The following is a 13,666-nucleotide window of genomic DNA, read 5'->3' as shown; positions in this document are numbered from 1 at the left end:
TTAAAACGATAAAACTAACTTTAACCCCCAACTCGGGATTCATTCCTCAGATAAAAGGGGTTTTTTTCATACATTGCACTAATGTCATCTTAGCAAGTGAAAATATCTTGAATATAGTTTAATTTATTGAGTATTTCCAATCATAAGATGACAATACAACAAATATTATTAGTAACCCTAATTCTAGCCATTTTACTCATTTCAAGGTTGAAAGGTTCAGCATTGTTCTACAGGCAGATACATTTTTTCGTTTTGTTTTTTTTAAAGCCAATAGAAGAAGAAAACTTAAAGCTTCAAATGAGTAAAATCATCTAAAAACCAGCTGAATAATTTTATATTTAGTTTAGAATAATCTCACAGTAAGAATATGGTAGATACTTGTGCACAAATTCATGATATTTTTCTTGCTAAGGTGCAGAGTGATGTCCAGTGTCCGGTCAAATGACCTCACAAAATTGTCATTTTGTTCCTGTAACTCTGAGAACACTAGGTCCCGACAGAGAGCTAAATATATGACCACACACAATGTATATGGCTGAATAGTCACTTAAATACGTAATGCAGAATCCCGTGGACCGCAGCATGACCAAAGACATGACCGCTTGTAGCCAACAAAGACAGCTTTGTGTCCGAGTGTGTGTACACGTGTACAAGTGTGTATGTGTGTGTGTGTGTGTGTGTGTGTGTGTGTGTGTGTGTGTGTGTGTGTGTGTGTGTGTGATCATGTGGGTTCTGTGAATCACTGGGAAAGTCTTTTGGTGAATCAGTATCGCACTGCGCGCGTGTGTGTGTGTGTGTGTGTGTGTGTGTGTGTGTGTGTGTGTGTGTGTGTGTGTGTGTGTGTGTGTGTGTAAGTGTGTAAGTGTGTAAGTGTGTTTCTGTTTACCTATATGTGTTTATGTATTCATGCTTCTGTCAAGTAAGTAGTGTCATTTGTCCTGGTCTAAAAGCCTAGTCTCATTTCTGTCATTCTCTCTCTCTCTCTCTCTCTCTCTCTGAATCTTTTTGCCATATGCCTCACAATGTCTAACTCCCCAGTCCGCACTGCGCTTCTCCTGCCAGTCAGTCTGTCATCAGCTCATCAGCTGTGTCTTTAGTGGTTGTTTATCTCTCCCCTATCACTCATTCTGTTTCCTCACTGGCTCACAGTCTTACTGCTCTGTTTCCCTGATTAATCCTCTCTCTCTCTCTCTCTCTCTCTCTCTCTCTCTCTTTGTCTCTCTCTATCCTTGCTCACCTGCAGCACATAAAAATTCCTCTTTTCTCTCTCCTGTGGATTGCATCGTCTCCCAGGGAGTTATTACATTCCTCCAGAGCTAAACTAGGCCTATTTGTTGCTTTATTTCTTTAAATCTTTAGCCAAAATGAATGCCCTGATTTCATCTCTCTCTCTTACTCTCTCTCTCCGTATATAAATATGATTGAATAATTGCATGAATAAGCTGGTTAGTGTATCGTTTTTAAATACTTTCTTGATTTTTCTCATGTTATTATTTTAACTCCATAAATTTATTATTATTATTATTATTATTATTATTATTATTATTCGAGCCCCGTGGCCGACGAGGGCCTTTCTGTGCGGAGTTTGCATGTTCTCCCCGTGTCCGCGTGGGTTTCCTCTGAGTGCTCCGGTTTCCCCCACAGTCCAAAGACATGCAGGTTAGGTTAACTGGTGACTCTAAATTGAGCGTAGGTGTGAATGTGAGTGTGAATGGTTGTCTGTGTCTATGTGTCAGCCCTGCGATGACCTGGCGACTTGTCCAGGGTGTACCCCGCCTTTCGCCCGTAGTCAGCTGGGATAGGCTCCAGCTTGCCTGCGACCCTGTAGAACAGGATAAAGCGGCTAGAGATAATGAGATGAGATGAGATTATTATTATTATTATTATGTTTGTTTGTTTGTTTGTTCTCTTTCTCATATTCTTTCACACATACACTAGTATTATATAGTTCTCCTGGCTTTACATGTTTACTATTCTTGCCGTTTATGGATCTTCTAATAACTACAGACGAAACTTTAGTATTTGGAGTCTATATTACTTTCAATTTATTTCTTACCCAAACCTTCGCCCGCCTGCAAAAAAATCAGTCTCTTGTCCTCAAACTTGCCTTTTATTTTCCAACTCTGAAACTATTTCCCTTTCCCCTACCTTATGAGAGCTTCTTAAGAGATATTCAGCCTTTTTCTTCATAACTTCAGGTCAAATTGTTTTATTAAAAATGCTTTAATGTTTTTCCTCTTCTTTACTGTATGAATATTTTATTCATATCATTATTTTTTTTTAGTAGTAGTAGTTGTAGTACTAGTAGGTATTTCCTATTTCGCAATTATTTGGCAGGTTCAGAAAAATACATTATTAAGTTTTAAATAAGTATGAATGTGTAGAAGACATAAAATGTATGATTAAAGTAACAAAGAAGTAACGAAACTACTAACCGAGAAAAATCTATCCCTAACCCTCTAACCTGTAAAAAATCTAGGATTAGTCTAAAGATTGCGATATAATAATCTTTGACATATCGCTGTCTCTTACCCTTAGCCTAACCCTTCCTGTAACAGCAGTGTGCTCACCTGCCGCTCCCCCGCCCCCGCTCCTGCCGTGCAATGGAATCTCCCACCTCCATCGCTGCAGGGCTGGGCCGACTCTCCCAACCGCTTGGCGCAGGGGGAGACCTCAGGCATCAGCTGACTGATTTATGGCCTACTAAACTCCTCTTTCCAGATAACTGCAGGTAACCACAAGGTGTGTGAATTTGTGTGTGCTTGTCAGGGTGTGTGTAAATGTGCTGTAATGTGTTTCTGTGTTATTCAACATGATTGCATTGTGCATGATTATTTTGGACAGCGTTCATAGATTTTAGTGTCACTGCACGTGTGCTGGTTGGGGTGAAGAGATGGGATTCTTGGTGTGTGTCTATGTTTATGAGGGAGAGTGCTGAGTGAAGGAGAAACTAGAATGACAGTGAATGTTCACTGAAAGCTAATGGGAGGTCTGACACGCTCACTGGCAGCATCTCAGACCCCTTAAATGAGCAGCACAAAACAAAGGAGCAGGAAAGGCGGGAGAGTGTTAATATGAAGTGTTTGAACTCTGTCAATAAGAGTGTGTCAGCCAAGTCTCTTTCTTTCACACACACATACACACACACTCATGCACTCGTATGCACACGCGGGTTCATGAGGACACTCACAAAGAGCACTGTGTGTGAGTGAAAGGTAAATAAAAAGCTTTTAGTGTCCCAGACGGAACGACAGAGATTACAGTCCCAAAAAATCTCCCACACTGTTACACACACACACACACACACACACACACACACACACACACACACTTATCCATTGTACCATTCTATTCTCTTCTCACACTCTGCCCCCACCCCATATTCATACACACACACACACACACACACACACACACACACACACACACACACACACACACACACACACACTCTCTGTGTGTGTGTGTGTGTGTGTGTGTGTGTGTGTGTGTGTGTGTGTGTGTGTGTGTATGAATATGGGGTGGGGGCAGAGTGTGAGAAGAGAATAGAATGGTACAATGGATAAGTGTGTGTGTGTGTGTGTGTGTGTGTGTGTGTGTGTGTGTGTGTGTGTGTGTGTGTGTGTGTGTGTGTGTGTGTGTTGGGCCTATTTTAAGAGGCTTTTAAAAGTTCCAAGAATTTTCAATATAAACGAATGAGTCCATGCAGTGCAGGTTCCATACGGTAAAATCTGGATGAAACGAAAGGTTCCTTCATTCTGTTCTGCTCTCTCTCTCTCTCTCTCTCGCTCTCTCTCTCTCTGTATGTGTTGGGCCTATTTTAAGAGGCTTTTAAAAGTTCCAAGAATTTTCAATATAAACGAATGAGTCCATGCAGTGCAGGTTCCATAAAATCTGGATGAAACGAAAGGTTCCTTCATTCTGTTCTGCTCTCTCTGTCTCTCTCTCTCTTATTTCGTCCTGTTGTTTCTCATTGACCCAAACACGGTATGACAGATGAGGACTGCTTTTCTCACGCTGAGAGAGATGGTAGGGGTGGGGGTGGGGGGGCAGAGCAGGTGATCACTTGGCGCGCTGGAAAGCAGAACTTGATGGAACTGGTGCGCACGCCCTGGGAATAGTTCCCTTCATTAACAGCAATTTGAAATTACACTGGCGACGTTCCATCAAATCGTCAAAGAAGAAACACATCTGAAGGAACACTTGCTTTTCGTTCGTCATCAAAGAAAGAGCAATGGGCCTGTTTGTTCCTGATTCAATGAGGCGTGAATAAACAACACGACTAGGCCTAAACAGCTTTCACAATGTTAATTCTCAGGTGGGATGGATTTATGCCTCCTTCCTGTGATCTTTCTTGATGGCTGTAGTTCCCATTTGTAGGTCATAACCATAAAGTAGCAATAAGGCCTGATGGATTGTGGTATATTTTATTTCATTCTGTAAAATTCTCCGATGCAATGCAACCAGCAGTCACAGACACAGTAAGCCAGCATTCACGACTTCAGTCACAATTAAAAATACATTGTTTCAGGAAAATAAATTTGTCCTAAACTGTACAGTTTTCTGTCACCGTTGCTGTTCTCTCAAGCGTACACCTTTTGTACTTCGTGTGTATCTTTTCCCTGGAAAGGTGTACATAGTGTACCTTTAAAGTTTTATTCTAAAATGTAATTCTGGTCCAATTATGTGTTTAAACATTTTTTTCCATGATTCCAGGTGAAAAAATACATATTATGTAAGATACAAAAGAGAACAGTACCGCCCCAGCGACAATAAAACGTACAGTTTAGTCCCTTTTTTTCTGACAGTGTAATTATAACTTGAAGGAAAGATTATGTGCAATTTTCAGGTTGTGAACTCATAAAACTTCTGATATCACATGAAGGCATAGCATTCTGGATTATTCCTCATGTTTTTAATTACATTAGGAACATTCTAGAATATTCCTGAAATATTTAACTGCTGTATAACATTTTGGAGTCAAGTCATTAACTGCTGTATGGAAACATTCTGGGATATTCTGCAAGTCTTTAACTGTTGTATGGGAACATCCTGGAATATTCCACAAGTCTTTAGCTGTTTAGAGAAACATCCTGGGATATTCTGCAAGTCTTTAACTGTTGTAAGGAAACATCCTGGAATATTCCGTAAGCTTTTAACTGTTGTATGGGAACATTCTGAAATATTCCAGAAATCTTTTTAACTGTTATATGGAAACATTCTAGAATATTCTGCAAATCTTTTAACTGTTGTATGGAAACATCCTGGAATATTCCGTAAGCTTTTAACTGTTGTATGGGAACATTCTGAAATATTCCAGAAATCTTTTTAACTGTTATATGGAAACATTCTGGAATATTCTGCAAGTCTTTAACTGTTGTAAGGAAACATCCTGGAATATTCTGCAAGTCTTTAACTGTTGTCAGGAAACATTCTGGAATATTCAAGCTTTTAACTGTTGTAAGGAAACATCCTGGAATATTCCAGAAATCTTTTGAACTGTTTTATGGAAACATTCTAGAATATTCTGCAAATCTTTTAACTGTTGTATGGAAACATCCTGGAATATTCTGTAAACCTTTTAACTGTTGTATGGGAACATCCTGGAATATTCCGTAAGTTTTTAACTGTTGTATGGGAACATTCTGAAATATTCCAGAAATCTTTTTAACTGTTATATGGAAACATCCAGGAATATTCTGTAAACCTTTTACTGTAACTGTTGTATGGGAACATCCTGGATTATTCTGCAAGTCTTTAACTGTTGTATGGAAACATTCTGGAATATTCCATAAGCTTTTAACTGTTGTATGGGAATATTCTGGAATATTCCAGAAATCTTTTTAACTGTTATATGGAAACATTCTGGAATATTCTGCAAGTCTTTAACTGTTGTATGGAAACATCCTGGAATATTCTGTAAGCATTTAACTGTTGTATGGGAACTTTCTGGAATATTCCACGTCTTTAGCTGTTTAGAGAAATATTCTGGAATATTCTGCAAGTCTTTTAATTGTTGTAAGAAAACATCCTGGAATATTCCGTAAACCATTTAACTGTTGTATGGGAATAGTCTGGAATATTCCAGAAATCTTTTTAACTGTTATATGGAAACATTCTGGAATATTCTGCAAGTCTTTAACTGTTGTATGGAAACATCCTGGAATATTCTGTAAGCATTTAACTGTTGTATGGGAACTTTCTGGAATATTCCACGTCTTTAACTGTTTAGAGAAATATTCTGGAATATTCTGCAAGTCTTTTAATTGTTGTAAGAAAACATCCTGGAATATTCCGTAAACCATTTAACTGTTGTTTGGGAACATCCTAGAACATTCCATAAGATTTTTAACTGTTGTAAGGAAACATCCTGGAATATTCCTTAAGATTTTTAACTGTTGCATGGAAACATTCTGGAATATTCAGCATGTCTTTAGCTGTTTATAGAAAGATTCTGGAATATACTGCAAGTCTTTAACTGTTGTAAAGAAACATTCTGGAATATTCCTCAAGTCATTAACTGCTTTATAGAAACATCCTAGAATATTCCATAAGCTTTTTAACTGTTGTATGGAAACATCCTGGAATATTCCTCAAATCGTTAACTGCTGTGTAAGAACATTCTGGAATATTCTGCAAGTCTTTAACTGTTGTATGGAAACATCCTGGAATATCCATCAAGTCATTAACTGCTGCATAGATACATCCTGAAATATTCCGTAAACCTTTTAACTGTTGTATGGAAACATTCTGGAATATTCTGCAAGTCTTTAATTGTTTTAGGAGCATTGTGGAATAAAGATTTGGAGCATCCTTAAATCTTTCATTACTTTAGGGACATATAAGAATATTCCTCAAATCATTAACTGGTGTATAAGAACATTCTGGCAATTATATAGCACTGAGAAAAGGAAGGCATGCAAATTATTTTGGTGTGGATAAATAATTTTGGGGGGAAACCCAATTGCAGCACACATGACTGATATAATTTTTATATGCATAAAGAGATGTGAATAATAGTTAATTAATCAATTTATTAGAGTTAGGAATAATTAATAACAATAATTGCTACACTTTTGAATATCTGGCTTTGTTACATGAAGTGTGTTTTTCCTGCTGTTCTCTCTAGCAGGGTTTTAGCTTGATAGTCTGATTTGTACTAGCATAAAAATTGTTTATTATAGAAACTATTGTCTTAGAATAATAAACATGTCATATTATTACTGGGAAGTGCGATTAGCTATAGCTTGCTTTGTAGTTGTAACTAGCTACAGATAGCTTTGCTGCATTTTAGCTTAGCTCGGCTTGTTACCGTAAGTAGGCTACCATAGAAACAATGAATTTATCCAGAACTGTAAAGTTCATGACGAACTAAACCCTTCAGGTAACTTACTGTGGAAAATAATTTTAGCCACTTGTCCTGCTCACTACAACACAAACTCATCTCATCTCATTATCTCTAGCAGCTTTATCCTTCTACAGGGTCGCAGGCAAGCTGGAGCCTATCCCAGCTGACTATGGGCGAAAGGCGGGGTACACCCTGGACAAGTCGCCAGGTCATCACAGGGCTGACACATAGACACAGACAACCATTCACACTCACATTCACACCTACGGTCAATTTAGAGTCACCAGTTAACCTAACCTGCATATCTTTGGACTGTGGGGGAAACCGGAGCACCCGGAGGAAACCCACGCGGACATGGGGAGAACATGCAAACTCCGCACAGAAAGGCCCTCGCCGGCCCCGGGGCTCGAACCCAGGACCTTCTTGCTGTGAGGCGACAGCGCTAACCACTACACCACCATGCCACCCACAACACAAACTAAAATAAGTCATTGTGCTGTGCCTTGTGCACTGTCCCAACATTCCCATTTAGCGAGCATAAATGTTTTGCACACAAATACACAACCAATATTCCCTTGTGGTTAATAAAGCTATGTCAAGATATTCCAAGAATCTTATGGGAACCTTATTAAAGAGTCATGGGAACTTGTAAAATGTTATTGTTGTACTTAAAACATTGTTGCTGTTCTTTTACAGGTATAAACAGCACATGTCTGCGCTGTATGCAAAGTTTCAAAGAGATTTATGAAACCATGTTACACACCATTGTAAGTTGGTATATATTATTACTAATTTGCGTCCAGAACATTGCAGTTATTCACTAGAGGTTTCCGAGGAAATGTAAAATCTGTTGGGTTTTTCAGTAACTGATTTTAAATTCATTTAGTTTGATTTTCACATACTGGAATTCTGTACCATTCAGTCTGTTAAACATACAGTGGATATAAAAAGTGTCCACAGCCCGTTAAAATGATAGGTTTTTCAGACATTTACTCAGTTGCATCCTCCAGCAAAAGCCAGGGTTCACAGAGAGCTTACAAAGCATCAAAGGGCTCTCATTGTTGAAAGGTATCAGTCAGGAGAAGGGTACAAAAACATTTCCACAGCATTATATATACCATGGAGCACAGTGAAGACCGTCATCAAGAAGTGGAGAAAATATGGGACAGCAGTGACATTACCGAGAACTGGACGTCCCTCCAAAATTGATGAAAAGACAAGATGAAAACTGGTCAGGGAGGCTGCCAAGAGGCTGCCAAGAGGCCTACAGCAACACTGAAGGAGCTGCAAGAATTTCTGGCAAGTACTGGTTGTGTACTACATGTGACAACAATCTCCCGTATTCTCCATACGTCTGGACTATGAGGTAGGGTCAAAGAAAAACATCCAGACCCGGCTAAATTTTGCAACAAAAAAAAAACAAAACATCAACTCTCCCAAAAGCATGTGGGAAAATGTGTTATGGTCTGATGAAACCAAGGTTGAACTTTTTGGCCACAATTCCAAAAGGTATGTTTGGCGCAAAAACAACACTGTGCATCACCATACCCACGGTGAAGTATGGTGGTGGCAGCATCATGGTTTGGGGTTGTTTTTCTTCAGCTGGAACAGGGGCTTTCGTCAAAGTGGAGGGAATTATGAACAGTTCTAAATACCAGTCAGTTTTGGCCCAAAACCTTCAGGTGTCTGCTAGAAAGCTGAAGATAGAGAGGAATTTCATCTTTCAGCATGACAATGACCCCAAAAATGTTTTGGAACAGCCCAGCCAGAGCCCAGACCTAAATCCAATTGAAAATCTGTGGGGTGACCTGAAGAGGGCTGTGCACAAGAGATGCCCTCACAATCTGACAGATTTGGAGCACTTTTGCAAGGAAGAGTGGGCAAATATTGCCAAGTCTAGATGTGGCAGGCTGATAGACTCCAACCAAAAGAGACCGAATGCTGTAATTAAAACAAAAGGTGCGTCAACAAAGTGTTAGTTTAAGAGTGTGCACACTTATGCAACCAGATTATTATAGTTTTTTTTATGTTTTTCCTCCTAACAGATTTGTTTGTTTTTCAACTGAATTGTACAGGTTATAGGTCATATTAAAGGTGGGAAAAGTTTTGAAATTATTTATTGTGGTCTCGGTTTTTTTGACATCAGCAAAACCTATCATTTTAACGGGGTGTGTACACTTTTTATATCTACTGTAGCTGTGTAAATATGACAGCTGCTCTTATTTATTTGTACAATGAAGCGTACATTGTTCCGATTTCAAAAATAGAAGATCTACTGTAGTAAGGTTCCTAGATTGTAGATAATCTTTTTCATAAAAGTGTTGTTTAAAATGCTTCATTTAAGTACAGAAATTTACCACACCAAATGGTCAGAGTCATCCACTTCAAATCTATCCACTGCGCAAAGAATAAAATATATCGATTGGTATATTTAATATCTCTTGCAGGAAAGTCTTGCAGATGTGAAATTTACAGTTAACAAGTGTATATTAGTATAAATGCACAGGTGATTATAGAAAATCATGCGTACCGATATTCACTGAGCCTGAGGTGGATAATTGTTTTAGTATAAATACACGGGTGATTATTTAAAAAAAAATTAAAAATCGTATTTAAAAATAATTTATTTCAATCTTCAAAAGCGGCATGTAAGTGTACAGTATAACAGTGCGGCGCAGACTTATGTCACTTATCTACGCCGAGTCACATAAAAGACTTTGTTTTGAAATCAATAAAATGAATCACAATCCCACCTTACCTTTGAATGGTTTTAGACCAAACTTCGTAGCATCTTTAGTGCTTTTAGGAACAGCATTTTCTTTCATCATTTGTAATTCTTCCTCACTTCCGGTGATGAAGTGATTGGCTGCCATTTTGGCGAGTCACTCGAGACGATATCGAGAAATAGTCTGAATTTCTCGACCAATCAGTGCATGATTTTTTATAATCCCCAGCGTATTTATACTAATATACAGTTACCATTTACAATTAGCATTTCACACAGTTTTTTTTACATGTGGATTTTTCCCATATAGTGCATGTGCTACAAATAATTTTTCTAACAATTCATTTATTTTCAAAAGTCCAGTTTCAGTCCAGCTGTTTTCCTTGTAGCTTGTAGTGTCCTTTTTTTGACTGACAGAACTGGAACCTGATGTGGCCTTTATCTAACGTAGGTCATCAATCTCATGATTTTATCAGGTTGTACATTTTGAGATGCTTTTCTGTTCAGTACGGTTGTAAAGAGTGATTATTTGAGGTCCCGAAACCTTCCTACCAGCTCAAACCAGTCTGGCTGTTCTCCCCTGAGCTCTCTCAAGGTGTTTCTGTCTGTAGAACTGCCTCTCACTGGATGCCTTTTTCTGTTATTTTCATGAACTGTATTTATACTTTTATACGTATACTGTAGTGCATAAAACGTCCAAGAGATCAACGTTTTCTGAAATACGTCTGTCACCAAGAACCACTCAGGAAAGCTTCGGGAAAATGGATTACGCCACATGTTATTAAGTTAGACGCTGAAATCTTGTGTGCATATCAGTATATAAGGGATAACGTACAGCGAGCTGGGAATTACTGGGAAATAAACCCCAACACAGCAATGAAGGACCTTGACGTGAATTGAAGCTGCTTATTACACAGCTACTTAGTAAAGAAATCAATAATTTGACAAAATATGGATTTTAAAATGATTGTATGGCTTCTATTAATGACATGGTCCATAGCGGCGTCTGTCATACAGAAACCACAGACCTTATAATACCAAAGTTGATCAATCAGAATCAAGTATTCAACAAAGCCATGCTTGTTATTCTAATAAATCCATCTATTCACAAATGATTTCATGAAAAATGAACCTAAAGATAATGCACCATATCTGAGCTGCTGCTGTGTAAATGGTACATGACAGAATATAATATCCGATTGCAGGTCGTATTTAGCTTGTGTCAACTTCTGGCTTGTCGTTTGATAGCCTAATTAGGAAGGAATTTATCTAAAACTCTGTATCTTTCCACAACCCAGTCGCAGTCCAAGAAACGCTCTGTTCCATTTAGTGAGAGCTGTCAAGGTAAAAGCATATTGTTAAAACAATGAAAAATGAAAATTCTCCAGAGTCTTTCCTTTTAAATGCTTGAATGCTACTGTTTAGAGGAAGCACACCTGCTTTTGGAGTAAAAGACACACACAGATGGGTTTCAGCGCAGCACTGCGGGTGAAATTGCAGACACATGTTGGCTCTTAAGGTAAGAAATCAGACTCTACAAGGGCTTGAAACCTCTTCCGTGACCTTTAGAGGATGCAGACAGGGGGCCAGGGTCAAGCACACAGAAATGAAACGGATGAGATGGGACAAAATGTAATTCCATATGGCTACAGCAATACCATTTCTTCTTCGTGCACACTGAAAAAAAGAACGACAGCAATTTACTGGTAGCAGAGTGTATTTACTGGAAATACTTGTAAAGTACAAGCTAAAATATGCTATATAAAATATAACAACATTTGGTCATGATGGTTTCATCCAAAGCAACTTACAAGTGAGAGAGGGTACAAGTTTTGCTGAAGAACTCAACCGAGATTTGAACACACAACCATCTGATCTGTAACTCAAAGGCCTTAACTACTGAGCCGCTATGTCTAACTCAACCACCTTGCATCGATTCAACCACCAGCACTGAATTACCTCTCGTTAAAAGATCAATGTCAGTAATTTACCAAACCAAAGGGCACCAAAATGATCCATTAATTTGCAGACGTCAAAACAAGAACAATTTATTTTTGCACCATTCTCACCCATGCCAAAAACTTTACGTATCCCACTATACATTTGAGTTTTCTGGTGTTTTAACGTAAACCAAGTGAGCAAGTGCACTGCTTTATTTTTTTAAATACAATCCTGTAAAATATGAAGCACTATTTTGCTGTAAAACAAATATTGAAAATTTACAGCATTTTTTTTTCTTTTTAGAGTGAAAGGGTTTGCTAAAATAAAGTACCAAAAAAAAAAAAGATCACACGAGAATCTTTACCATTGACTATCATCCTGGAAAAAAATAAAAATAAAAACCCATTGTAGATTTCTGGTATTTTACTATAAACCAATGCACATATCTAATCGCCCAATAATACCTGGAAAATAATAAAACAATAAAAAATATTTGGAAAATTTATAGCTTTTTTTTTTTTTTTACAATTCCATAAAACATTGTTGTTGCTCATGTGCTTCAGGAATTGTAATGTGATTGATTTTTAACCGTGGTGATCATTCATTCACCTTCAGTAAGCCGTTCATCCAGGTTGTGATGATCTGAAGCCTAACGCAGACCACGCACACGGTCAAACACACCTACTCTGGCATGGAAACTGGAGAACCCAAAGGAAATCCAGGCAACACAAAGAGAACATGTGACCCGAGCTCAGGATTGAAGCAAAAACCCTAGAGTCTGATCATTCTTATAATGCTAGATTATTATTATTATTATTATTATTATTATTATTATTATTATTATTATTATTATTATTAAGAGCACTCTTAAAGGAATTGAATATTTATTTTCTCAAATTATTCCAATCTACAAAGATATACGTCAAACATTAGATTTGTGTACGTGGCTATTCTCATGGCAAGATAGCTCATGTTTTGGAAATTTGATTTTAAAAAAAGAATAATCTCCAGTCGTATATCAGCATATCAAGGAAATACACTTACTGGGAAAAAAATAAAGATGGAAATCACTTCCTGGATGACGTTTCATCATTTTGAAATGTGGAATGTAAAGATAGAATATGGTGCAATAAATATCTCTGAATCTTATCACTTAAAATGATTATCAACCAAATTTTCAGTTTAGACAAAGAGACATCTGTTTTATAGGAGTAAAGTGCTTTTAGAGACTAATTTCAAATGTTTCTACATTTTAAAAAAAGCTATAAACAGTAATCAGTAAGCCATAATAAATGAAACAAATTCAATATTTGGTGTGAGATGAAATTCCCTTTGCTTTAAAAAGAAATAATAGCAGTCTCAGGTCCAGTGCATGCAGTTTTATGCGGAAATGAGCTGTAGGTTTTACTGAGCATCTTCCAGAACCAGCGACAGTTCTTCTGGACACTTTGACTGTCACACTCTCTTCTTAATTTTGTACCAAAACCCAGTAGCCTTCATTATGTTTTCTGTTTTAATCTGAAAAGTGCTCTCTTGTGTAATATACTGCTCAGATACAAACATTTTTTTTTCTGTAACATGTAATTTTGTGCTGGAAAAAAAAAGACGAACGTTTGGACTCTAAAATATTTTTGTAATGTTTTAACTTGATA

The sequence above is a fragment of the Neoarius graeffei genome, chromosome 8 (assembly GCF_027579695.1).
Source record: "Neoarius graeffei isolate fNeoGra1 chromosome 8, fNeoGra1.pri, whole genome shotgun sequence".
NCBI lineage: Eukaryota > Metazoa > Chordata > Actinopteri > Siluriformes > Ariidae > Neoarius > Neoarius graeffei.
The sequence above is the reverse complement of the archived record's forward strand: the minus strand, read 5'-3'. Positions refer to the sequence as shown.